We start from the raw sequence: 27,730 nt of genomic DNA on the forward strand, positions 1-27,730 counted from the left end.
CCATCCTGACATAACTTAAAAGGTTTGGAAAGTACTGAAATAATTAATTCTAAAGATATCTCCTCGGAAAGATTTAGAATCAAAAAACAATATACCTTATGTTTTTAATCAAGGAAGTACCCTGTCTTCCATTTTTAAAGAATTCTTTTTGTCTGTCTTCTTTTTCTTAATCTCATGCATTTGGTTCTATGAGTTTTTCAGGTGCATTAGTTACAATTTACTTTTCCCCTTCAAAGTACTAGAATTTTTTTTTCTTCTTTTCCCTGTGTTTGTTCTGGTAAAGCTTGCAAATAAATGGATAGGGAAAAAAAAATCTTTCTAAGGGAATGTAGCTTCTGACAAAGGGCAGACCTCAGTGGCAGGACCAGCACAATAACATTATTCAGAATAGTCAGTTAACTCTTAAACGGTATGATGGTTAGATGTGATAACCTGAATAATCTCAAAATATGGATGTTGCAAAGTAGATGAAAAAATAAGCTAAAAAAACATATGACGACTAATGGAGGAAATAAAGGTCAGCTAGGTCATAGAAACACAGAATGGCTCAGGTTGGATTAGACCTTATAGACCACCTAGTTTCAAACCCCCTGCCATGAGCAGGGTTGTGACCTACTAGATCAGGCTGACCATGGCCACATCCAACCCAGCCTTGAACACTTTGAGGCATCCACGACCTGGGCAACCTGTTCCAGTGCCTCACCATGCTCTGAGTTAAGAATTTCCGCCTAACATCTAGTCTAAATCTCCCCTCTTTTAGTTTAAGACCATTTCCTCTTGTTCTATCATTATCTGGGTATGTAAAAAGTCACTCTCTATTTTTTTATAAGCCTTCTTTAAGTATCAAAAGGCCACAATGAGATCTCCCCAGAGCCTTTTCTTCTTCAGACTGAACATCCCCAGCTCTCTCAGCCTTTCTTCATAGAAGAGGTGCTCCAGCCCTCTGATCATCTTCATTGCCCTCCTCTGGACCTGCTCTAACAGCCCCACATCCTTCTTGTGCTGGGGGCCCCAGACCTGGATGCGGCACTCCAGGTGGGCTGCACAAGGACAGAGCAGAGGGAGTCAATCACCTCCCTCGGCCTGCTGGCCACACCTCTGTTGATACAGCCCAGGATGCAGTTGGTCTTCTGGGCTGCAAACACACACTACTGGCTCATGTCAAGCTTTTCATCTATCAGAACTCCCAAGTCCTTCTCCAAAGGGCTGTTCTTAGTGACTTTCCCCACTCTGTACTCAAGTCTAGGATTGCCCCAATCCAGATGCAGCAGCTTGTTCTTAGACTTGTTAAACCTCATTAGATTCACATGGGCCCAGTTCTCAAGCATGTCCAGGTCCCTTTGGATGACTTCAACTACACCACTCAGATTAAAGTCAACTGCAAACTTGCTGAGGGTGCACTCAATCCCAGTGTCTCATAGATAATGACATTAAACAACATTGGTCCCAACATGGACCCCTGATGGACACCACTCTTCACTGGTCTCCACGTGGACATAGAGACATTGACTGCAGCTCTCTGGCTGCAGCCATCCAGACAATTCCTTAGCCACTGAATAGTCCACCCTTCAAAACCATTTTTTTCCAAATCAGAGATAAAGATGTTGTGTGGGACTGTCAAAGGACTTACAGAGGTCCAGGTAGATGATATCAGTGATGGTTCAGATGATTCATTTGATAAGCACTGCACAAACATGGGCATGTTGCTTTCAGCACAACATAGAAAAACAGAAAAAAAATAATGAGGATTAGGTAGATAGACATATGCAGTATAAAATCATGTTCCTATACCAGTCAATATTTCTAAAGCAGTTACTTCAAGAAAACTCAGCTGGTGAATTATTTAAATGTAACTATGTAATAGATAAGGACAAAGAATATCATACAAGATGTTATTTGCATGAAGTCTTGATACCATAAAATTGCCTTTAGGATGCAAAGAGTGTCTCAGGGCACTTAGTCAAATATTTGCACATTTTATACCAATTACCCATACACTTTAGGCACACATTCAAACACTCAACTACTTGATGATTATAATTATTGTACATTCCATGTTTCTGAAACATGCCAGATTCCTAATTGGAAGGAAGAAAATTATCTTGAGGCATGCTCTAACAAAACAATGAAAAAATAGCCCAGGAACAATGCCCTTTTTGTGCTGCCTACAATATCTTTCTGCTGTATATACAAAAGCACAATAAACTTTTAATCTGAACTAGAAGAAAAAACATCCTGATACCTTAATACTTTAAGAGCCAAAGAGAAAACTTGCCATTTTAAGTGGCTTTATACACAACTGAATCCATTTCTATGTTTACTCTCATTATACAATGCAAACCAACATTCTGTCCTCTGTACAATAACCTCCCTGAAAATAAACCAGCAAGGCGTCAAATTCAGCAAAGGAATGAGGTACCTAGTGTGCAATATAGCTTGGAAATCAAGTCCAAAGAGCACTCAGAAAAACCCTTACTGTGCTGCCATCCAAACTACCAAACTGACTCATGTTTTAAAGCTAAATTCCAGAAATACCTATAAATGACACAGCTGAGCAGCTCACAATGCATTGCTCACACCTTGTTTATATGACTAAGTTAGGATCCAAAATTATGTCATTTCCTTCACATGCTCTCCAAATAAATCAACTTGAGAGCCATCATTAGAGCATATCTAATACACAATCTTTTATTTTCAGTTCAAATGCAGCTGCAAGTAACTACAGTCTTTTAAAATGTCCTCTTCATCATGAAGATACAAAATTCTAGCTCAGTCCCTTCTTATGCCAGTTTAAAAGGATGTTTCTTTATTTTTCTTTCTGTGAGTAAGACTAGAAAAGGAATAGGAAATGATAGAGGAAACACCTAAGCTAGAGCATTTTAGTGCCTAGGGTAGTTTCTGAAGATGCCTTCTTCCCTGAGCAGATTTTAGAAATTTTCCAGTCCTTTAAACACAAGTCTGTGTTTGCTGCCTCCAGATCATTCACTTTCTTTGTCTAGACCCAAATTACCATGTTGTGGCATCATGTTCTCTCTTGGATCCATAAAGTCCCAAATTTCTTCAAATAAGAGGTGACAGTTTGAATTCTTCAAGTTAATAAGGAAATACTAAACCAAGATTTCTGTGTTTCTAGGTCAAATGCTCTGACCATAAAATTGAGGTTCTTCATCCAACTGTATTTAAGACATAAGCAATTGTCTTCAGGAGAGGCATCAGGTTGCTTAACTCAGGGACAGAATTAATGACTCAGTCAACCTCCCAATTGTTTAACACTCAGCAGCTATACACACAGCATGTTATTACAAATGTCAATCTTACTTTACTCATGAATTGCTTGGGAACTCAGATTTCTAATATAAAACTCTCTCCTGGGAAGAAGGCCACAGAAGTAACAGCACCAAGAAATGCATTTATTTGAATTGGTCTTTTAATATTCATCACTTTGATCTTCCATTGTTTGCAAAATAATTTGCAATTTGCTTGCTTTCTTAGTATTAACTTAGGTGTTTGGGTTTTTTGTTTGTTTGTTTGTTTGTTTTTTGGAGTAACTAATTAGTTTTCCTGATGCTGTCCTGAGAAAGTAAAAGTTACGTTCGTGACTTCCTGCAGCAGTAATATATTGTGTCAGTCATTCACAATGTGCACAAGTATTTTCAACTTTATAATAATCTTGTCATGGAAATCTTTCTGTAAAAGAAGTTTTATATTGTCTTTGTGGTCTTCCTGGAAGAAAGATCATCTTCCCTATAGTCTTCATTCATTGTTCATTTGAATATAAATTAGGTGAGTTACTGACACTACAACCAGAGCAGTGAGAGAAGAATTGTGCCTCCATAATAAGCCATGCAATGTTTGCCCAAATTATGGCTAAAGGCTGTTTTATTTCTTGTCATCCCTTCCTACTGGTGAGAACTAGTTTATATTCCGTTTTCCACATCTTCTTGTAAAGAATAAGTATTACAAGATTCCCAACATTTTTCATTTCAGTGTTTCCGCAACTTTGAGTCTCCCGGTTCTGAATGAAAAGGTGACAAATCAGTTGTCCTCCAAAAGCCATGGGCTTCAAGCAGTTTAGAAAAGGTGGAAGAGGCCTTGAAATGCTGAAAGGAAGGGACTGGAGATAGTTTTGAAAAAAAAAAAAAAAAAGTTTTAAAAAAATATGAGTATCACTCGATCCATGGAGCTGCAGCTAAAGCAGAAGTCAGTCTACATCAAAGCGATGTTGTAAGCTGGTCCAGTAAAAGCTTATAAAAAATGTGATTATAAACACTGTATCTGATGTCTATCTGTCCCACTCTCAATCCAGCTGAAAAACTGCATGTCAGAAACTTTCCTGTGAGCTTTATGTGAACATTTTGTAGGAATTACAGGCCTCCATGTGTCACTGTTTTGAAGAGCTCCACCCAGATCCATTTGAAATTCCTCAGCGCGTGGGAAGATCCCAGCCAGTCTTGAACACTCTGAGTGATTCCAGGTTCTGCAGAGATCCATGGTCCCCTGTCTCAGAACTTAATTCTCCAATTTGGCAAGGGAGAATCTGTTGCAAGCTACACAGTTTTGGTGGGTTTGTTCTATTTTTTGTTTGGTTGTTGGTGGGTTTTTTTGTTGTTTTGTTGGTTTTTTTTTTTCACCCTAAGAATATATATTATTCCAATCCTTTCCTTTTAAACAGAAGTGCATTCATTCTTCAATGTATTCCCATGTGAATGATCACATTAATGAATCCCATTTGTCCCTGGCCTGAGATACACATGAAATGTATATTAAAAAAAAAAAAAAAACTTGGCTCAATTTTACATCCTAATATGCAAAGAAAGAGCAGTGTAATTGAACAAATCACAATGTGGAAGTTTCAGACGGAATCACCAAATGATTTTACTATGTAACTATAATATTACTTCTGCTTTTAATATTGCCTGAGCTGCTGAGTAAAAATATTTTGAATGCATCGGATGATGTTCCTGAGGTCATTACAAGAAAAAAATCTCTTTCTTCTCTTGTATAGAGTGTGGCTCCCTATTGCTCATTCCTCGCTTCTTGTGTGAAGTACAAATCTTACAGTAGAAACAGAATGTAAATTGAAAATAAACCATTTTACATTAGTTCTTCTTCATCATCATTTCACTTACTAGTAGAGAAGTTATTTCTCTCTTCTCCTACTTGGATTCCTTTTCGATATCTTCTCACAGCTTCTTGCTAAAATTGTAAAGAAACAGTTAACAATGAGTAGTATTTCTGGATTTGGTTCAGTCTTAAACTGCAGATAAGAAAGACATATTGGGACACAAGTTCTTCTAGCTTTGCTATGTGCCATTTCACAAGGCATATTTCTTCTATCAAGGACTTTGTCAAAGCATGTTCTAAAGGACTAAATTATCTTCTGATTGCTCAACAGGTATAACAGGATCCTTTCTTTTTTTTTTTTTTTTCAAAATTAAAAGGTGTTATCTTATAATATTCCCTGTCAGGGATAAGAACTGTTCAGGATATAGGAGGGAAGAAAAAAAAAAAAAAATCCTTCCTAACCTACCTACCTAATTAACATTAGCATCTCAGCAATATAATACTATCACATCATCTCTAATTAGATTTTTAGCAAATTGAAACTGATAAAGTAAACAAACTGTATGACAATGACTAGAAAAACACCATGCAGAATTTAGTCACTAAGTATTTTACATGTGAATCATTGAAGGTAAAACCTCAAAGACATTTAACCAGTAAAAGATTAAGTCAAAAGTAAGTATGAATAACATCTTTTCAGTGTATTTTGACCAAGTGCAGAAACAAATTATAATATTAATATACAGAAACCATTAATGACAGCAGATTCATATAATTTTTTCACTGATGCATTTTTCTTTAAATAATCTGAATATAAATCTAACTTAACAAATATAAATATTCTTCTTTCATTGAAAAAAAAGTCTTTTCCTTTGGAAACTAAGAAGTCCTGCTAGTAATAAAAAGAATATTGCAAGTTGTTGCATCGTTAATCCCTGTATAACCAGTTAAAGATTGTAGTCATAATTGCTTTAGTAATGTTTTCCCATATTGTCTTAATGATTTACAGTACTATAATTTTCTTGGACATTCCAACCTACTACTCAGGTAAAGAGAAGTACAATTTGTAGAAAGAATACAAGACACAACCTTGGCAAAAAAAAATAAAATAATATATATATATATATTTTAAAAATTGCTACTTAGGGCATAAAATACAAATTGCATTTTCTGACAGCATACTCATTTCTCAGTTATGTTTAGCAGCAAGATCTAATAGCAAATCTCAAGTGATCCATTCCCAGTCCTCCTTTGTAGACATTTACAGGCATTCATTTCAGAGATGAGGACAGATTGAACCCCCATTCTGTGCAGTCTGGGAGCTTCTGTGCTTGAGGAAATATTAGAGCTAGTAACCAGATGTTTCTGTCAAACAATAATCAGAAAGTAGGAGCATAAAATCCATTGGGCAATGGTTCTGCAATTCATTCATGAAGTGTGAAGGACAATGCTTGTAAAAGATCTTTTTCTTCTAGATGCAACTGCACAAGCTCCCGGTGTTAGGTAGTCTAAAGAGGTGAAACAAATAAAATAATACAAACACTCTTTAAAGTCTCAGTCTCTGCACTAAAGCCCTTCTACTTCTCTGTCATTCTCATAGAATACTATGCCATCTGCAGAGAAGTTTGCGGCCATCTTTCCTACTTTGTTAATTCAGAATTCCTCCTGAATTGTAAAAAAAAAAAAAAAAAAAAAATAGAATTATGGAAAGGGGGGGAAAGGATTCCTTTCTTGTTTCAGAGTATTCTCATAGCTCATGCAGCATTGTCTTGAAAACAGATATAGTGTAAGCAGCTGAATACTGGTATACCAAAGGGCTTTTGGTTCCTGTGAAACTGAATGATGTTTGACCTCAGAGTTAATTTTTCCGTATTTCAACTAATATTACAGATAGGATATACAGATGCAATTAAACAAGGCTTGTGAACTATATCATCAGTCATTTCAAGCCTTGTAAATGGTTTTTACTCTACCACTTTTAGCTTGCATTTCTCAAAGTCTGTTTTAAGTAGGACATTATTTTTTTTCTGGGAGAAAAAAGACAAAGAAAATAAATCATTATCAGTGTCCTGGAAACATATTATTCCTATTATTCTCTTTAAATTCAGATTAAAATTTTCAGGACACACTATATTTAGAAAATATATGTATATACTCTTCATTTTTTTCAGATAGATTAGGATGAAGAAATAAATATATGCATAGCTAAGAATAATGGTGGTCCTGTAAAAATACCGAGCGAGCAATAAGCTGAATTAATGTGCTACTAGACCAAATGTATCCTCTATTTTTTACCTCCACAAACAGTAATCTCAGTGTTCAAAGTGTTTTGAGCACAAATGCCACAGGCAGTAATATCTAGCTTAAATTTCTTCACACAACAGCTGGTTTCAGTGATACCTTCATTCATAAGTCTTAAGAAATAAAACGACAGCTGTAAGTGCCTTGCAGGAATGCATGCTCCTCTTTGCATTTTCCTGCAGGTTGCTTGGGAAATCACAGAGCTCTGAAACAGCAATACCAGTTTAAAGGGAGGACTGTGACAACCATTATGTCATGACATTGTGGAACAAGTACTGCGGGCTATTTACAGCCCATTCCTCTTCCTGAGTTTTACACTGTAAGCCGGAGTAAAACTGCTATTGACTTCAATGAAAGCCATAAATGCTTGTTTGCTAAAGTCTGAACTACAGTGTATTTGTTTAACGAGTTCAAAAGACTCTCCCAAATACCTGGGAGCACCGGATGAGACAATATTTATACATGTTAAGATAGAATGCCTGATTCTCTACCACCTTCCACTTGTACATTCATTAAAACTTGAGTGCAGCTTCTATTTTGCCAAGTCTTTCACTTCACCCAAGCTTTTGTCCTCTTAAGGTTTTCAGCCTGGTGAGTCAACTGGCTATCTGCCAGGGCTGCTTGGATCACCTCAGCTCTGAAGTTCACAGATCAACAGTTTTGGTGGGAATAACAGTGAACTTATTAGACTCATTTGTTAAACTTCTTCTAAACAGAAGTCTATTAATTAATTAGTAGTTTATAATATTAAACTAGCATTTTTTTGTGTTAATGTGTTTTTTAAGTGATTGATCCAGAGTGTCTTCAGGTATACTCCAGTGAAAATTACAGGTTCTTTTATAAACTCCCTTCAATGAGTCATATCTTCAGAGGAAACAGAGCAAGAAGCTAAGTTTGTTTAGCTCACTAGAAAAAGTTACTTTTTATTTCCAAAATAAAGGAAAATGAAATGTGATATTTACAAACTTACAAATGATTTTTTCTACTCCAAAATCAGATTTTTATTCTGAATTTATTTTGAATGGGTATGTCACAGCTTACTTACAGCATTTGCGTTTCCACTGTGAAAACTCTTTTGGTGTTTTGACTCTTAATGGCTGGATACTTTTTATGGATCCTGTCTCTTTTGAAAACCTGGTACAACAACCTAACAAATTTTATACTGTGACTGAGTATACTGATACTAGACATTATGGTCTTACTGATATCAGCTGACCATATCCTGAATTACCCTTAAAAGAACAACTAGTTTAACTTAAGAGGACAAAGTACAAACTTCATTACAGGCTACCTTTTATGAATTGCTCTGTGTGGAGTTAACTCTTGTGTGCTACTTGGAACAGCTAGTCATTATATTGCCAGAAAAAAGACCAATCAGCTACAGGAGGTTGATAAGGTGTTGAGCCCTTCCCTGGCAAAATCCCTTTTCTCATGGCTACTTTCCAGCTCAGTCAGAATAGCTGTAATTTCCCAATGGAAAAGGTTTCTCAGGCTTTGAGGAAATAATATACCAGCCTTGGGAATAGCTAAATATTATTTTGAGAGTAAATCAGAACCTGTGATTGGAGTACTTCCCTTAAGCAAAGAGGAACAAATTTTCTGAGTCTAGGAAATAGAGTTAATGCTGTAAGTACATGAGATTCACCTGTTTCATATTTATTCTTTTAAATCCCTGAGTGGTGTATCTAATGAATATGTGCATGAAAATGATTTCATTGAAGAACAGAATTTTAGTTTTGGCTTCAATTGGAAAAAGATGAGATTTGGATATACAAAAAATTTCCACAGCAAAACAGGTACTTGGTGTCAGTTAAGATTTAAGCTAGGAATTCAGTTTAACTCAAATCTGCTGTAAGCTATAACTATATGGAGGGAAAGTTACCATGATTTAAGGGATGTACTATAGTATGTTAATCTGTGGAAACAGGTTCAATGTGTGACCTCTGTGACAGTTAGGCCATATTATCTCATATCTCAGAAATCTTGCATCTGTCCAGGATAACTCAGGCACAACCACAGGCCCTGCTGCCTTGCTGCTTTTAAGTCATCTAAACACGCTGTGGATATTGCAGATTGTCTGTGTCATTGCTGTGCTCCATCCCACATTGCATTCTCTCTCAATAGTTCCAGAGAGTCTTTTTATCTTCATCTCTGTAATAAATCTTAGTTGGTTTTAAGATCTTCTTTCTTCATTCTTTTCATATGAATTCCATGGGAAATTAACAATTTATAGTTCCTATCTTGTACTTTCAGTTACTTGACTTAATGGGGGGGGGGGGGGGGGGGGGGGGGGGGGGACTGTTTTCAAATAAAATCAATACCTGCTTGTTTGCAGCAATTGTTTGCAACAATTTATTTTTCAATAGAAAAGGTGCCAGTATTTGCTATACTTGGACTGTGAGTTTATATGAACCTCTATCTTCTACAAATGCTCTACATGTCATAGGTTATGTAGTCAACTGGTAAAAATTACTGCCCAAAATTGAAAATTGTTTCTATACATTCTCCCCACAAACATAAACCTGAGTACACAGTATCCTAAACATATCTGCTCCTTTTTCAGACCTGTTTCTATTTAAATCTCTAGATCTGCATGGCAGTTAGTCTTAAGAAACTCATACAAACCACTGACTGTTCAGAACTAGGACCTGAATCAAAACTGACAGAGATGAGTGAAGAGAGCACTCTCAACCCTTGGACTAACTCTGCCCTTTCTTCTGATGGGCTTGTGCCACATGTACAGGCAGTGGAGGGTGAGTGGGATTCTGTAGAAGGAGAAGAAATGTATTTAAATGTAACTAATGAATTTGCATAAAATGTCTGCTGCTGACTTCTTAACCCAGTCCAGCTTCTGCTGGTATAGATTTTAGGCTTCTCTAGATTAAGTTAGATCTTAAGCCTTGGAGATGTGAGGAGAGGCTGTTCAAATCTGCACCAGCCAACAAGCCATAGTTATCTTACCGTAATGTAAGCCATTTTACATTACATCCTGCACTACATCCTGCAAGTAGCATATGCAGCATTTGGAAAGCTTCCTCCTTCAAGTGTTTTTTTTTTTTTTTTTGGGGGGGGAAGACGCAAAAAATGAAAGGCTCTTTTATTTTCAAACTAGCTACTTAAATATTCATATGACTTTAAATCTTGTTACTGGCTCAGAACAATAATAGTTTGCTCATAGAAATCCCAATAGTAATGTTTCAATAAAAAAGATAAGTTGTACCAATATTACTTAAAGGAGAAAAATAGGTGACCCCAAATCTTACTGTTAGAAAATTAACTATGGACCAAAATATACACTGCTTTTGGGTGATCTTTCAAGGTGCTGTTAAAGTGCATAGGTGAGCTTGATCATTAAAAGGCAATTTATACTGTTCTCATTAAAAGAGATGAGTAAAATAGGAATCATGATTTTGAGAGCTGCACAATTTATTCTTAATAAAATTGTTACCATTTCTTGTTCTGTGATGAAAATGACAAAAATATTTTAACACCATCCCTGTAAATAAGAATAGGTAAAGTTTTCCCTAAGAAGCACTAATTCGGGTTCTTCTCTTTTCTACTTGAAAAAAAAATTCTCAGGAAAGCTGTTTAAATCAGCAGAATCTTTTTAATGTAAAAGAGTGCTATGAAGAGGAGAAAGATTCACATGGTTTCTTTCAACTTACACTTCAGTTCTTCATTTCCATTTTTTTAGATTGCACTGCTGAAATTACACAGACGACAGTTCTGTTTTGACTAAATTATCATGTCAAGTAAAGATGGGGGGAAAGGTAAAGTTTATATACACCTATTCATTTAGCTTTTCATATCAATATGAAAAAAAAAAAAAAAGTTTCCTTCTCTTCTAAACACTTTTCTCACCATTACCCAACAGTAAAATGACTTATATTAGCATATTACCCAGAACTGCTCTTCAGTCAAGATTCGTGCTTTGCTTTACCAGTTCAAGAACTTTTCATCATCAAGAAACATTTATAGCTGTTATATTTATACACAGACACAAATACAGATGAAGTATTCCATGAAGTAAGAAAGATGCTGTTATTAAAAAATGCTTAAGATAAAACTGAGGGACTATGATTATGGAGTATGTACTGTAACAGAGCAGAAATTATAATTTAAAAAGTCCTTTTCCTTTGCCTTTACCAAATTTGTATTCATTTTTTTCTGTGATATTAAGTCCTTTCTAGCTAAATCCACACAGGCAGCCAAGCATGGCAACACTTGACTCCTGGAGATGTTCTATTTAATAAAGAATTCCATGTGTACCCATAAACAGAATATTCATTATTTCTGTATAATGCACTGAAGAATGACATCCACAGATATGAGCATGCTGATGCGGAGAGCCACTCATTTGTATAAAGTGTGAAAGAAAAAGATTGGGTGAAAACCTGCCCCCCTTCTTTGATGTAGTTAGATCTGGAGACGCACATCGCTTACACGCAATGTTAATGACTAAGTTAGAGCCCGTGCACTAAAAATGCACTGCAATCACCAATGGCTTTAATTGATTTTGAGTCAGTCTCTTAACCCATATCAACACCCACAAGTATAAATATGAATGGAATATTTTATATAAAAATATAATATACATGTATACATAATATATATAATATGTATTATATATGATATATAACCTAACATATATATATATGGGATATATTAGAAAAGAAAATATATATATATATATTGAGACTGTGGAATGAACTAGAAACCTCTGTAATGCAAGCCAAAATGTAGCTGTTTTTTCAGTTAGTAGAGATTTCAGACAATAGAGGTCCAGGTTGGGTTCATCTATAATGTTGCTAAGGAAACCTCAGTTGTGGCATGACCACACCCTGTCACACAGCCTAAATGCCTGAACTCATACTCATAGTCAGGGATGGGTTCATAGGGCAGAAGTCTACTAGCTGTCAGGCAAACCCTATTCAACATAGGTAAATGCATCTTCATTTCACTGACTTGCCATTTCCCGCAGAAAAGAGCATTTGGTCTATTTACAAAATCTGAGCAAGACCAGAGAGCTAATCCATGACATACATGCATATATAACTGATAGCACCAACATTGATCCAGTTGGATCATCTGGATAGTAACAATTCTGAATGTTAATGAAAAGATGGAGGGGGGGGGGGGGGGGCGGGAGCAGAGGGAAGTATTTGGAAAAGAAAGGGAGAACAAGATGCAAAGATATTTTGTTTCATTTATTTATTTATTTTGATGCATATGTTCCTTTGATATGAAAGAAACAGAAAGAGCAGAATGTGTAAAAACAGATGTGAACTACAAAGCCTCCCCACCAACTTCTTGAGAAGGAAGATGTACATAAAGAACAATCTGTGTGGCCATTAAAGCACAAACTGATTCAGAAAGGGGATGTGAAAAAATGTTACAGTAAGCACATAATTCATCTCAAAAGTTGAGATGCATATAACTATCCCAGAGTTGCAGGGAATTAGTCTTTCTTGTATGATTAAATACAGCCCGTATTTGCAAATATGAGGAAATTGGTGCATGACTGATCTAGAGCATGCAAAGTTTGTCAGGAAAAGCAGTATATCTTTTAGATGAAACTGATATAGCTGGAGCAGGGGGAGACAAGGTGGCAAATTAAATTATAGCTTCAGACCATTGCAGCTACAACTACACTATCACACCACTGATGATATAGATAAGATCTTAATTTTGTCTGAGAATCTCATCCACTCCTTTAGTACAAAACAGTGTGGGGTGCTTATTATTGGCCCATGCAAATTCCAATGACAGCTCATCCCTCCCCACTGCAATCCTAGTGGACTCTCTAAATGACAAGGTCAGCTTCCTGCCATAGTTTGTCTCCTTGACCTTGCAATATGATTTTCAAGGGTTATAGATCTTTTCTAATGAACCTACAGTGAACCAGTGAACTACTTTCTTTTTCTTTTTCATTTCCTTTTTTTGTTTTGTTTTGTTTTGGCTTTGCACTTACAGTCCAGAAAAAAACCCTAAATGCCTGATGGTTTTGTCACATTTGGATTGTCTAGCTGTACTTTGTTTAGTTACTGTTTCTCATAGAGTACTTCATCTGCACCTTCAGGTTCCTTTCTTCTTTTTTTTTTTTTTTTCCTTCTTTCAGTTTCTAACACTGAAAAGTATTGGCTTTTAGTATCAAGAGACAATTAAAATGTACACAAGAAGTGTACAACAAGAGAAAAGTCTGATTTATGCTTTTGTTTTGATTGTTCACTGATTAACCATGTAATAATTATCGTTTTCAGTACAGTAAGCTTTTGTTTGGTGATTTTTATACAGTTGTGCTTTTTATTTCACCTTCAGTTTTTGTGATCCCCTCCCTATCATCTTCTTCAGTTTCTATTCACCCCATACTCTTTCAGTACATACCCCCAAACATTTTGGTAATTTTCTGGATTTCATGGGCCTACATTTCAAACTTACCTCTTCTTAACAGAGCATTTTGCTGAGAGCAGCTTCCCACTCAGTCATATCATTTACCACTCATCCTATTACATAGTTCCCAAGTGTCATTATAATAGAAGCATATGTTCTGAAATGCATTTCATATTAAATTGTTTCATGACTTCTTTCAAATATTCATACATTCAACAGAACTGAAATGCTGAGTTGGGTGGTCCCTACTGCTTTGCGGTAGAGGCAAGAGTAAAACATCATGTGTGATTTCAACACTGTTGTTTATTGATAATTCAGAAGTGATGTGGCTGAATCAGCAGACTGTCAGAGGTCTCTGGTGTTAAATCTTCTGTTGCCCAGCATCATGAAATTCCGTGTCCTGTCATCTCTTTCCACTGGAAATGCCTACAGAGGTCTATAGAGGCTTTGTTTGAAGAATGGTGATCAGTGATAGGACCCAAGGGAACGGAGTCATGCTGTGACAGGGGAGGTTCAGGTTGGATATCAGGAAGAGGTTTTTCACTAAGAGGGTGGTTGCACACTGGAACAGGTTTCCCAGGGATGAAGTCACAGCACCAAGCCTGTCGGAGTTTAAGAAGCGTTTGGACTATGCTTTTAGTCATACGGTCTGAATTTTTGGGTAGACCTGTGTGGTGCCAGGAGTTGGACTCAATGATCCTTATGGGTCCATTCCAACTTGGGATATTTTATGATTCTATGAATGGCAGCAGAATCTGTCCCTCAGGCAGTGATTTTCTTTGCTTTTCCTCTAGATTTCAGTGATATATGATAAAAATACAACAGAAATGATTAAGTGTGATAGCATCTTTGACTCAGACTGTCTTTATTTTCCAGCCTAATTATATAACAGAACTTCACTCTCCAACTCAGACTGCTTCAAAGCTTCTCCAGCTGGGCTTGTTCTTCATACACTGCATCAGATAATACTACTGTTTCCAAATCAGTTGGTACTGTCACTGAAATAACAGCTTCCTCATTCAAACCTAAAACCATAGCAGTCTTCTCATTAATTATAGCAACAATTTGGAGGAGATAGCTGTTGCACATTACGGCAGCATACACAAATCAAAACATCAGCAAAACAGAGTAGTGTTTAGAGCTCAGTAGTAATAGACTGGCATCCATGTGCAGCCATTTCCCTACAAATGGCTAAGTTCTTTTCCTTTTACATAGTGAAAATGTATACTATTTAAGCCAGAGCTAAACTTATCCAGAATTCTGCCCAAGTACCTGAACTTTGCAACAAAGAGACCCAAAGTTTATTTTTACTCATTTATTCCCATGCAACTCTGCCAATGCTAATCAAGTTGCATAGGTCTGACCAGAACCTAGCTTCAATTTTCTTGACACATTTGCTTGTTTCATGACAGCCATTTCTTTGTGGGTTACATTAGTTAGAATGGAGCCAGATAACAACACCTTATTCAACAGAACTTATTCTTTGAATGATCCCACTGATACAGGCACCTTATTTTTACTAAAGAACAACTGTCCTACATATGACAATGATACTCCATAGTAAAATGATCTGTCACGTTGCTTTGATCTGTTCCTTCCACTTAGCAATCAAGCACCTTGCTAGGTACAAACAGTGCCCCTCAGCACCACTCAAGCCTTATTGAATCCTGAGGGAATGTAGGACACAGTTTGCCTCTATGATAGGAGAAGTCCTGTTAATGTTGCTAGATGCTCTTAAGTTATACAGTGCCAGGGATTTATAGGAGCCACAGCAGCAATGGATGAAGAGAAGATACTCTTAATCACTATACCCCTCATTTCTTCTCCTTTCATCTGTCCGTCCATAAACTCATAGCTAGTGAGCCAGCACTGTCCACATATGCTGGTGAGTGTAGACCTTCTGGCTCAAGAGGGGACACAGGTGCCTTGAATGACTAAGTATCCCTCATATATATATATATATCTTTATATTTACTGAAGACTCCATGCCCATGCACCTGTCTCAGGATACCACATTTTTATTCAGCTGTTGATGATTCTGAATACAATTGAGCAAACAGCTCATTTGAATTCTTCACAGCTTATTTGCTTCTGCATCTAATTAATTACCTGATCACTTCTAATTGGAACTGTTGCAATGGAACAGCTGTTTTGTTCTGTGCAGTTAACAATTATTTCCTCCTGGTCAGGATACAGGACCACTTTTAGTGTGATGATCTGCAAGAGAATATTGAAAAAAAAAAAAAAAAAAAAAGACATTTTCTACCACAGGAAGTTTCACCACAGTCACAAGATTTTACTTTCATAATATTTTTAATATTTTCTAGTATTGTTAGCACTTGCCATTCCAAACATTTCCAAAATATATGGTTCAGTGTAATGATAGTATTTATCTCTTTCTCTCTCTTTCTCTCTCTCTATATATACATATATACTGATTTTATGTTATAGCAACAGCCAAATTTGCCTACAGATTCACGGGCTTTGGACCACCAAGATTTCTCAATGAGAAACTGTTATATTTGGTCTTATAGCAAAATTATAGGAAAAAAAAAAAAAAAGTAGTATCATTGTACTTAAGAAAAAAGATATTTGCCAAACAAATGCACAGTGTTCAGGGCTTTATCATCATTTTCTTATAGCTGTATGTTGTCTGTGCAGGGACTATTGCTGTTATGGGTGGAGACAAATTGTAAAGAGGAAGGAATGCTGTTAGTTGAGAAATGATCGTTTGAATGCATAAACAGAAACGTGAAACAAGCAGGAGGCAAGATGAAGCACCACTTTTGGTTTAAAAAAATGTTTGAGTTCCGCCAAGTAATAATAATTACATTTAAAGTACCTCTGTAGGCTACCAGCTTTGAAGTGTGCAGAGAGAGAAAAGTAATGACTGATAAGTGTTTGCAAGAGTTTAATTTCTAATGGCCAGAAAAGATAACTCAGCCCAGTTTGATATTAATTAAGGACTTACTATGTCTCTTTCAGCTCTTCGTCCAGTTATACACTAAAATTACACAATTTGACATATTTTTTATTACTTGGTTCCTGGAATATAACAGGTGAATGCCACTCTACTTCAGTAATTTAGGTATCCTTATACAATTAACTGAAGTGCTTGCTTGCATAATTGCAAAACCACTATGTCATTTTGAGTTGCATGTTGCGCTTGTAACTGGTTTGTAACATAGCCCAGAAGAGAGACTGTCTCAGTTCTCTGCTCATCTCCTGTTAGCTTTGAAGGAAAATTAGACTTATAAGAAACAGTTGAATGCCGTTAGACAGCTTAATTAATCAAGTTTTCTTAAAGTATCCAAAGCATTACTCCTCTAACAGACATACTATATGGATTAAAATGAATCTAACGTCATAACTTTCAACTAGTATTGCATACCTTTCTGTTCACCTGGCTCACCTTTGAGTTAAAAGATTGGAATTAAACACAAAGATTTGAACTCAACTCAGCTGAAACATTTTCTCTATATCAGCTGAATGTGTCTGAACAAGAGGATTCTCTTTTTCTTGTCCTGCTGTCAAAAGATGACTTTGACTGTTTTGTTTGCTCTTGGAAATTTAGTCTGAGGCCTAACAACCTACATGTTGGACCTCTTTCAATCCCATTTTACTCTTCAGGATTTAAAACTGAACTCCCTACTCATAAATTAGCAGAGCTCCACTGAAGTTAATTGAGCAATATTGATTTATATCAGCTGATGACCTGGCCCTCTATAAATAGGAAAGCTGGTTCTCAGTGGTTTTATGTCCTGCATGCTGTGACCAGTCTGTCTCATATAGCAATAGGTCTCAACAGTCAGCTCTGGGGGGGCTGGAATCACCTCTTGACTGTGACTCAGACTTAAGCTGTTCCCTGAGTGAGAGATTGACCCCATTCACCTTGCTTCCAGATAGGGGCCTACGTTCTCAGATGTTTGTGAAAATCCTTCCCTGCCAAGGGCAAGTGCATAACTTGACAGTGCACACAATGCAAGTGAGGTTTTTTCTCAAATCACAGAATGAATGTAAATAGACCCAAGTATTTTGTTCAAGCCCCTGGGACCTTCATCCATGAAAGCTGCTGGTTTTGTACACAGTGCACCTGATAAACTAGAAGTTGTATCAAGCAACAAAAAAGTGAGAGGTGAAGGTAAAGGCTTTAAGGATCAGTATCTCAAAGCTCCTACAAACAGTCTTGCCCACAGTAGCAGGCAATCCATGCTTTGGCAATGGAGTTGCATGCTGCTAGGGCTGCAGGGTCAGATTGTCTTTTCTTGCAATACGTTTTCCTCATCCTTTCAAACTAAATGCCAAGCCTTTAGAGAAGATCTGGTGGATGATTACCTTACCTGAAGGTGATTATGTAGTTAGTATACTCAAACTTGTCAGATCAAGACAAGTTTTGCACAGCACCTAGGTAGAGTGTACTGCATATCAACTCCACCCCTACATTTCTCTAAAGAAAGGTATTCTGTATAAATTATGCTGTCTGTCACATCCTTTTGGTTTATATTAGCTGATTTATGGGTCAACCAAACTTCTCTGCAAATCAAGACATAGAGCCAGCCCAACATAAGCATACCTCATAGTAAGCACATTTTTGCAGGACACAGCTATTTACATGCAGACATGGAGTTTCTAGACTTTTAAGTTGCGCTATTGAATTAAAAGCAGCAAGAATTACCAAGAACAAAACCTGTATATTTTTAGCTTATTCATGTTCATATTCCATGTAATCTCACTACTTGACAATGTGCCAGTACTGTTACTTAATATGTCAGAAAATAATACGCAATTTTTTCATTTCTACCTTTCTTTCTATTTATTCTCTCTTCAGTACTTCTGTCCCCTTTCACTTGCTTGTATTTTATTTGGATTCACTCCTTTGTTTTCTTCTTTGTTTTGTTTTGTTGTTTTTTTTTAATGGGAGAGGATGAAAATTGCTATATGGTAATTTATGGAGGGTATTGACAAGCTGTTGAATTGTATTTATATGGTCCTTCTTCAATCACAAGTTTCAAGAGTTCCTATTGTTATGGTGCCTCACCTGAAGGGGTTAAAATACAATTTTTTTTTACTCCTTTTCTTTTAACTTCATGTAGAATTGGTTATGCTTGTCCCTGCTATTAAATCTGGGAAGAAAATTTCTGCTATGGCTGGGAGACTGACAACTTTTCTGAATATTATCTGTTTCTATTTCCCTTTTAGAAATCAAATGAATTTGTGGCAACATACTCCTTTCTGTCTTTGCTTTATCATTTCAGAATTTCCCATTTAGAGTTCTTGATTCCTAAATAATGAAGTGATACATTTCAGTTTTAGAAAATGTTGTTATTTTGGGAGGGTTTTTCCTCTCTTGGCTTCAGAATAACTTGTGGGTGGCCCTGGATTCTCTCCAGGATCTACTGAAGATGAGATAAAGCAGCCTGACCAGTATTAAAAAACAAGAAAGTGGCTAAGGGGAAAATGGCAAAATATTGGATTTTCAAAAACAATTACATCTGTAAAACTAAAGGTAAACACAGGTATTCTCCTTTGATATAGTAGCCCAAGGTAGTAGGTGTTCCCAATTCAATCATTCTTCTCTGCTATAATTCCTTCAATAAATAAAACATTTTTTCTCAGTTGACAAAAAAAAAGTTGAAAATAATAAAATATTACTCCTATTATTCATAATTTTTAATTTTCTTCATACAAATAATCAGAATTACTCAACATTATCTACTTTAATTTTGCCTCAGTATGGAAAAAGACTGGTTTTGACTCAGCAAAAATTTGGTGCATCACTTTTAGATATTACAAAATAAAAGTCAGATGTAGCTCAAGACACGCATTCTTTTTATTTATCCTTTCCACTTTCTGAAATCTGCCCAAAGTCACTGGAGGAGGGAAAAAAAATAAAAAATAAAAAAAAAATGAAAAGGTCCATATAAATAGATACTGTCTTGTGTACTTTTGATGTCCTTATAGACAGAGTGTTTTTAAAATTTAATATGGATTTTTTTTTTCTATGCAGACAGATTATTATGCAACAAAACCACAAATACATCTACATACCATGTCTTCTTCTGCTACAGAGAGGAAGACTTGAAAAAGTGAATTCTGTCATCATCAGTGCCAACAGAAATGCTGCTATTAATTTTAATGAAGCCAGGATTTCTTCCAAAGATTACAACGGTGGATATATGTTTTCGTATTCATGATACCCAAAATACATTCCAACACTACCCATTGCTTCTGCTTCCAAAAATTTCTAACTAGGTAATGCTGGGGTGTGGATGTACCTGAGCAGGTGTTTCATAATATTGAGGTCCTACAAAAAGGGATCAATTCACTCAGTATGTCCTACTCATCACTTTGAATCATTTCTGAATGAAGATTCCCACAATTCCACGTTGTGGGATGATTTCTATAACAGGAATATGTGTCTGATGTCCCAATTATTTGTCTTTTTAAGCCACCAAGATTGTGTCTCACAGCTTACTCTTTCTACAGTTGTCACACTGTTCTTCAGAGAGGCTGATGAGAACAGAAGGCTCGTACGGTCATCCAACTCCTTACAAGACCACAGCCACCAGGCTATACTTCTCAGAAACAGCATGTTATTTTGAGAGAGGTCCTTCATATTTACTAACCCTCATGTCATAGTAAGCTATCTGCCCGACCTGTACTGGCAAGAGAGAGGTAAAATTAGTACTGAGGAAATGGGGAAAAGCAGAAGAGGTGTGGGAGAGAGAAAATATACAGACTGGGACTTAAAAGCCAAGTGGACTTCACAAAAAAACACAACCCCAGAAAGAGCCGGAAATGTAAATTCATTCTTTACAACACAGCTAGTGTAAGCATGATGAAAAGAATAAGCCTAAGACTGCACTTCTCACCGCTGAATATACTATAATAATTCATTACTTATCACTGGACTACCAAATCCTGTAGAAATGATGGGCTCACAGGTAAACCTAGAGCCGTTGAGAAATGTTTAAAGGTGCCTGAATTAGACAAAATATGCTTAAAATCTAATGCGGGCAGACCTCTCCCCACTGAATGTGGCTATACCTTTAGAAGCCGAGGCATAAATTATTCCAAAAAATGTCAGCCGTAGGAGACCATAGGGGATTTTTTACAGAATCTGTATGAAATATTAAGTCTGGCTTAGTGTAACTGTGTGATCTTGGTTGCTTAAAACTGACTTCAAGGGATTAACTTCTTTTCAGATATACTCTCAGGAATTTAGGAGAAAGCAGTCAATGGACTAATGTATGGCACACAACCAGGTCTAGGTTGGAAGGGTGAATTATCTCGGCTTAATGACATTTGAATACTTTTAACTGTGCAGTACTGTAGATAAATCAATCTTATTCTGCCTTGTGGGCTGGTAGCCAGCATGTGAGAAAGGAACTTAATTACCTGAATAAGGTGACTGGAGGAACATAAAACAATGGTATATGTAGGAATTATAAAATAAAGTGTTCTTTATGCTGTGGAAGTTTGGACAGAAAAACAAAGGGGTAATCATGCAGAGCTGAACATCTCTAGCTCTGTGATTTAGGGAAGAAATGGTGTTCCAAGCACGAAAGACTCCTGGAGGACTTTGACTCATTTCCTAAATGCTGACCAATTTCCTGACAGACCAAACCATGCAGAATGACATGTTTATTATTTTGGCTACAACTATTTTCTGTGCTATTTAAAGTAAAGGATAACTGTGGTTAAAGTCTCTAAGAAAGTCTGGATGTCTTCTTTCAGCTAACAGAAGACTTGGAGAATGAATTGTAAATCGAGCACACCTAAAAATTCTGTAAGAACATACTCATAAGTATTGTTTAGCCCAGGTATTTTTGGTAGCTCTGGAAATCATGTGAGAAATGAAGAGCTGCAGATAGGGAACTTGTGTCCAGTGAGTTACTGCCTGCTCAAGAAAGCCTTAGCAACACATGGGTATAATGCTTCAGAATCCCATGAGGGTCTAACCAGTGCTGTGGCATGACTAAAAATGCCTTTGTTATTTTCATATCCACCCCTATCTGTAATTAACTGTTCCCACATGGGCAACTGTCCTTACAAAACGCATATGTGTATGATTTCAAGTCGGATGTTAAAGTTGTAAATATATATATATATATAAATAATAATAATCCAAAAGAAACATTCATTCCTGGCTTCTAAAGCATTTATATACTTTCATTTTGTAAGCACATAGGGAATCTCTATAAGCATTTTTTTTCCTCAGAGTTAAATGTTGTAAAGAAATACATTCTGTTGAGAATTCATTCAGCTGAAGGTCACAAAGGACCTTCACTGGTTCAGAAGTCCAGATGCAGTCATTTATGTATATTTAATATTTCCTAAAATTTCATAAACTTCTAAACTGGTATTTTACTTCATATGTAGACGGTGGCTATATTATGCTTTTTATTCAGATACACTGCTCTTGCTGATGTGTTATCAGACAGCACACTGGTGATGGAACTCAGTAAGGGCTGTTTGTAGTAGGAACTTTGCTTTTCCAATTGCTCTATTAACATAGTGTTGTACACCATAGCTATATGTTACAACCAATATAACACGTAATACTGTCGTTTTGAATTATTAAAATCAATACCGTGTTTCTTCTTCATGGCATATCCTTGAAGGGTATTGCCATTGACAGGTGTATACCTACGCTCTTAAACAACTTGATTATTAACTAAAAAAATATATATTTAAAGGAAAGAATTTTGCATTCACTAAAAAGTTACCAGAAATCTATTGTTTTTTATGTTTAAATGAACTTTTTTTTTTTTTTTGATTTATTTTCATATTCATGACTGTGGTCAACTTTTATTATGTGCAGATCAAAATGCAGTTTGATAAATAGAGAAATGGTACATTTTGTACTCTTTCCCTGTAACTATGCAAAAAAAATGTTATCAGGCAATTAATTTTTCATTAAGAAGGCCCTAAATATTCTTCCATTTTTTCCACTATCAAAATACTATATTCCTTAGCAATATAAATTATTTTTTATTGGCTGCTCAAGTGCAAGCTTCCTTGCTTGTGTCTATCACATTTTATAAATTATTTTTCATAATAATAATTAAAAAAAAAAAACAACTTTGAACCTTTTAGAAAAACAAGGACCATCTACCCAGTGTTGCATGGCAGCGAAGACACACAAAGTGAATCCAAAAGTCATTTATGAATTAAAGAATAATTTGGTCCCTTACTGTATACTTTCCTCATTCGTAAGGATGTGAAAGGTCCTTGTGGCATCTATGTACACACATCCAGACACACACATACATGTGTACACATATGTACACGTATCTCCCACACGTGTACACATCCTCTCTGGCAGCATTTCTGGTTCACCCCATTATTCTCACTAATCCTAAAGGTAAATTCCAAGCATTGGTTTGAAGTGAGATGTGCTTTATGCATCTTCCTTGGAGAGGAGACTTAGATGTGAAAGAATTATGTACTACAAGACTTGCCACTTGTGTCAGCACTGGGAACTTAACCAGGCCCCTGTGACTCCAGAGCTGCTGCTACAAACACATCCGTCCTTCATCAAAACAGTCACTGCTCTTCAGAGAGGTTGTGGAAAGGATGGATCTTTGGAAAGATCAGGCCTATTCACAGCTCTCCTACAGGACATCACCCATTTTTGGTGGAAAGAAGCAGTTTTAATGGTAAAATACAAGAACATTAATTTTGCTCTGACCTTTCTGTAGCGTACTTCACAACTGACATAACTTTCCACTTCTGAGGAAAGGATGCTATGCATTTATGCAACACATATCAGAGGTAGTATTATCACTGACAAAATAGGAGTACTAGAAAGATGATGAAAGAATAAATGAGTAAGAGAAATGTTTTCTTAAGGGTCATCTCTGTCCCTAAACTAAGATGGAAGACTTTCTAAGCACATTGAATTTTAATTTTAATTCTTTGAGAATGTTTGGTTATCCCAGATAAAATAATTTGTAAATCAATTAAAAGAGAAACAGTGAGAAAAAGTACCAACCAACCAAGCAAACAAGCAAATAAAACACACACACCAAGGGAAGGAAAAAAAAAAAAAAACTACACCTGTAAATTGGTAGTCATTAATCTTGATTATCTGCCAAGCTGCATGCATTTTACCCTGGCTCTGCCCTGGCATCTAAACTCAGATGGCCAGATTCTTCCCTATTTACAGAGAATGTATAGTGAGTGTGAAATAGACATTGACCACACAAATATTTCCTCCCACTTTCTCTGTTAGTACTGCACCACAGGTATTGACTTAATTAATGATGTAAAAAAATACTATCACTATAAAACTAAGTGAATAAAAACATCAATGCTCCTACTTAGTCTTGTATCCTTCTGCATAGATCAGTGAATGACATCCTTATTTTTTTGTAAGTAAACAGGAAATAATCTAATTAAAACATAGCTCCTCCTTTATTAAAACATTACACTGTGTGTTGTTTGTTCTGTGTTAATATTCATTTCAGCAGCTTTCTTTTTATGAATTGTTCTTGCACAAAGGAAAAACAGTGTTCAGATCTGTTCTGCATTTGAGAGCTAGTTTACGCAAGGGCTTCAGAAAACCTTCTATTCATTCTGAATCTAATGCATTGGTCAGAGTGCATGCTTCAAGTTTTTTTAGCTGTATTTCTTTCTAAACGCATACCTTAAAGTCACCATGATTCCTAATTAGATGAAATGTAACTAGACATACTATTACTTTCTTTGCATTTGTTCATACATACAAAGTTCCTCATCATTAGGGATTCCATTTCTTGGCCTTTAAATGTGGATCTTTTTAATTAGCAATTAAATAGTCTCTTTATTTCACTTAATTTTTGTTGCCTTTTTAATATATCACTGTGCCTTCAGTTTTTCATAGCCATGTCCTTTCCTGTGTTTTTTGAGGCTTCTGATTTTCTGCGGTTTCTAAGATAATTTTTTTCCCGAGGAAAAAAACATAAACATTGAAGAACAGTACAGAAAATGTCAAAAGTTACAGGTATTTCTCTGTGTCTGAAATTATCTGTTGGGTTTCCTGCTTACAATACATAAGAAGAGCAACAGTTTCATTACAGCACTTTGTGTGAAATAGGGCAGATCCCAGGGCACGTTTTCTTCAGATTTGACCAAAACTTCCCATTTAAAAAAATAGATGATTCCTTAAAAGTTTTATGTGCTAGACATGACATTATTCTCAATTACTGACAACTTTAACTTCCCTTGAAACAAAATAAATAAATAAATAAGAAACTTCCAATCAAGTTTGTCCATGTTGAAAGACAAATGAAAATCAATGACATCTATGACTTATGTGCCAGTTGTAAGAGCATTCTAATTCAAGCTACAAGACATTTTAAAATGCCAAAAGATTATCTCATTCTCACTATTCCTTCAGTGTTTGCAACAGTGTCCTATAGTAGGGGAAGAAATTGATTCTGTAGTTTATTAGTTATTTTGAAATTAGAAAAATAGTACTGGCCCAGAATAAATGTGGAATGTTAACATTTTAAATTGAAAATTTTAAAAATTGCTGTGGGAATAGCAAAGGATTTATTTTAACTTTGATATTTAAGTATGTTTTTAGATTAAAAAATTAATTAACGGAAAGACTACTCTAACAAAAATACATGTAAATTTTAGAATGCCAAAACTTAGTTTTGCAAATATTTTAGTATATGGAAAAGAAAGAAAGAAAGAGAGAGAGAGAGAGAGAGAGAGAGAGAGAGAGAGAGAGAGAGAGAGAGAGAGAAAGAAAGAAGGTGCTTACATCAAGCTCCTTAAGTTTTCCAAACATGTAATTTGTTTAGATTTTTTTTCTTTTTGGGGGTGTTCAGCTTGTGTTATCTGATATGACACAGTCAACAAAACCTCTGTGGCCTATTAAGACATTCTGGTTTGCCAGCTGTCTCCTTGTGCCCCTCTGGTGATTATTAGCCCACCATTATGGGCTGCAAAATAAAATAGGTTACAGTACCACAACTCAACACACTTTTCCATCTCAAATCTTAGTTAAAAGTGTAACTGAAGTAGGTATTGCACTAACACACCTCATTGCAAGTCACTGCAAGTAAGACATGTATTCACTGAGAAGTGGAGCAAGGATTTCTGAACAGGAGGTGCAAAGATGAATTTTATTGCCCCAGTGACAAGGCCTTGGCTACCATTGAGTCACTCCTATCTGGGAACATGAGAAGGGAAAAGAAGCAGCTGAAACAAAAGACTGGTAAAAGGTAGTAGAAGATCAATGGTTTCTGCCATCAAATTCTAACTATGCAAAGTAGGATGCCACGCCACATCATTACCCATCTCAGGAGCAGCACCAGCAACCAGGCTGTCTTTCCAGGACACTGCCATAAACCACAGTCATTTTGTTGCTGTTGGCTCTCTCCCTTCACAGCAAACCACATGCCTAGTTTTTAGAGTTGTCTATGTGTTTGTTTCTACTCCTTCTGCCTAGGAAATGGAAACATGTCACTGAGGGGCAGGTAGACGGATAGAAAAGAATAATTTCTTAAAATAAAGCAGCTGTTTGCTTCACAGTACAGGGCTCAGCAACCTTGTAAATTCAGCTCTGTTTATAATTTCATGACAAATGTTGCCTGGCTTTAAAGACCATGTCTGCTGAAGCTGATGGCTCACTTGCCAGGATTTCAGCTCTCCATTCCCCAGCAAATGTGCTTGGCTCAACATTTCCAGCTTTACTTTTCAGTGTACATGTGTATTTGTTCTCACCGGTGATGGAACTAGAGTGCATTGTGAAGGGCAATGGCTTCTATAAAGAGGAAATATTTCTCAACTTGACTAATTATCTGTTCATTCCCAGGCCTTTTCCAGATGGCCTCCAATCTGCAAGATCATGAACAACTTTGTCTTTCAATGTTAAGTACAATGCAGCTAAGCAGGTTGTCTTCCTTCCCTGACAATATCAGACCCAGATGCCTACTTTTCTGGCACACTTCCTTAATTGTTTTGTAGTGGTACCAGCTCATACTAATGACACATGTCAGGCATGTGAGGCTACAAGCTTCAGGGCATTTATTGAAGCAATTCTGAAATATTTTTCCTTGCCAACCTCCTAGAATTAAATCATAACAATGACATTTCTGTAAAGAGTGGATCACATCTCCAGTTTTTATCACTTTATTATTATCCATTCTCTCTCTGTTTTCTTCCTGTTGCAAATATTGAGTTAGCTTATCAGAGATTGTTACATTTTCTTGATGTATCATAACATTGGAAAGTGGTTATGAACCACAATCTGTTCCTTTTAGTATATAGGTTCTTATGTTCAAACCCACATGTATCTACATTGCTGTGATCCATATGAGTTGGGACCTTTACTATATCATAATGATGTCGTCAGTTTTTTCAAAGTTGGCAACTGTGTATATACTCTATAGTCCATGATTAGGGAGGGAATGCATATTTACATCTGATTATATCCTCTGAACCAACAATAGCTACTACTATATGCATCCATCTTGCTACATACTTGTTGCTTGAACACCGGGGGTATCAGAAATAAAGGATAATGTTGGGCACAGATCCACAGGAAGCACTTAAGGGCATGTAGACAGTTGAAACTGATTCCTCTTGTCTACTAGGAAAACAAAGTGTTTTTTATTAAGATGTATGTTTTCTGAAACATTTACTATTCATTGCATGTTGTTAAGTATTTAGTTACACACACACAAAAAATATATATATAAAGAATTTAAAACAAGTAGAAAAACAAAACACCTTTCTCCTACTAAACATGAACCAGCTGCTTCTCCATCTGGTGCATTCTGCCTGGTTCTTCATAGCTCCAGCCATATTTACTTGTGAGCTGACTTTACAGAAGTTCCTACATACCTCTGTTTCTTATTGAGGAAAGAATACATTTTGTTACACCATTACCTGCCTATGCAATACAGTTTCTCATATAACCGGCCACTTCGAACATATATGTTTTTTTGTTTAGGAGCATATTACTCCACTTTTTCCT

At 36.2% G+C, this 27,730-nt stretch overlaps 2 long non-coding RNA genes across 5 annotated transcripts in view; one reads left to right on the forward strand and one right to left on the reverse strand.

The window, feature by feature from the left end:
• The window catches only part of LOC121070242, a 19,970-nt gene extending 13,421 nt beyond the window's left edge, over nucleotides 1-6,549 (reverse strand). The window contains exons 1-2 of one of the 4 annotated variants that reach the window (XR_005819959.1): nucleotides 5,130-6,549; nucleotides 1,631-1,706 (exon numbers count right to left, since the gene is read on the reverse strand). This is a non-coding gene — a long non-coding RNA (uncharacterized LOC121070242). The other 3 variants (XR_005819962.1, XR_005819961.1, XR_005819960.1) reach the window with 3 other exon arrangements.
• LOC121070244 lies at nucleotides 4,170-19,958 on the forward strand. The gene is made up of 2 exons (XR_005819965.1): nucleotides 4,170-4,560; nucleotides 19,763-19,958. It is a non-coding gene; the product is annotated as an uncharacterized LOC121070244 (long non-coding RNA).
• Nucleotides 19,959-27,730: the final 7,772 nt, after the last annotated feature.

This window comes from Cygnus olor, chromosome 4 (assembly GCF_009769625.2).
Source record: "Cygnus olor isolate bCygOlo1 chromosome 4, bCygOlo1.pri.v2, whole genome shotgun sequence".
Taxonomy (NCBI): Eukaryota; Metazoa; Chordata; class Aves; order Anseriformes; family Anatidae; genus Cygnus; species Cygnus olor.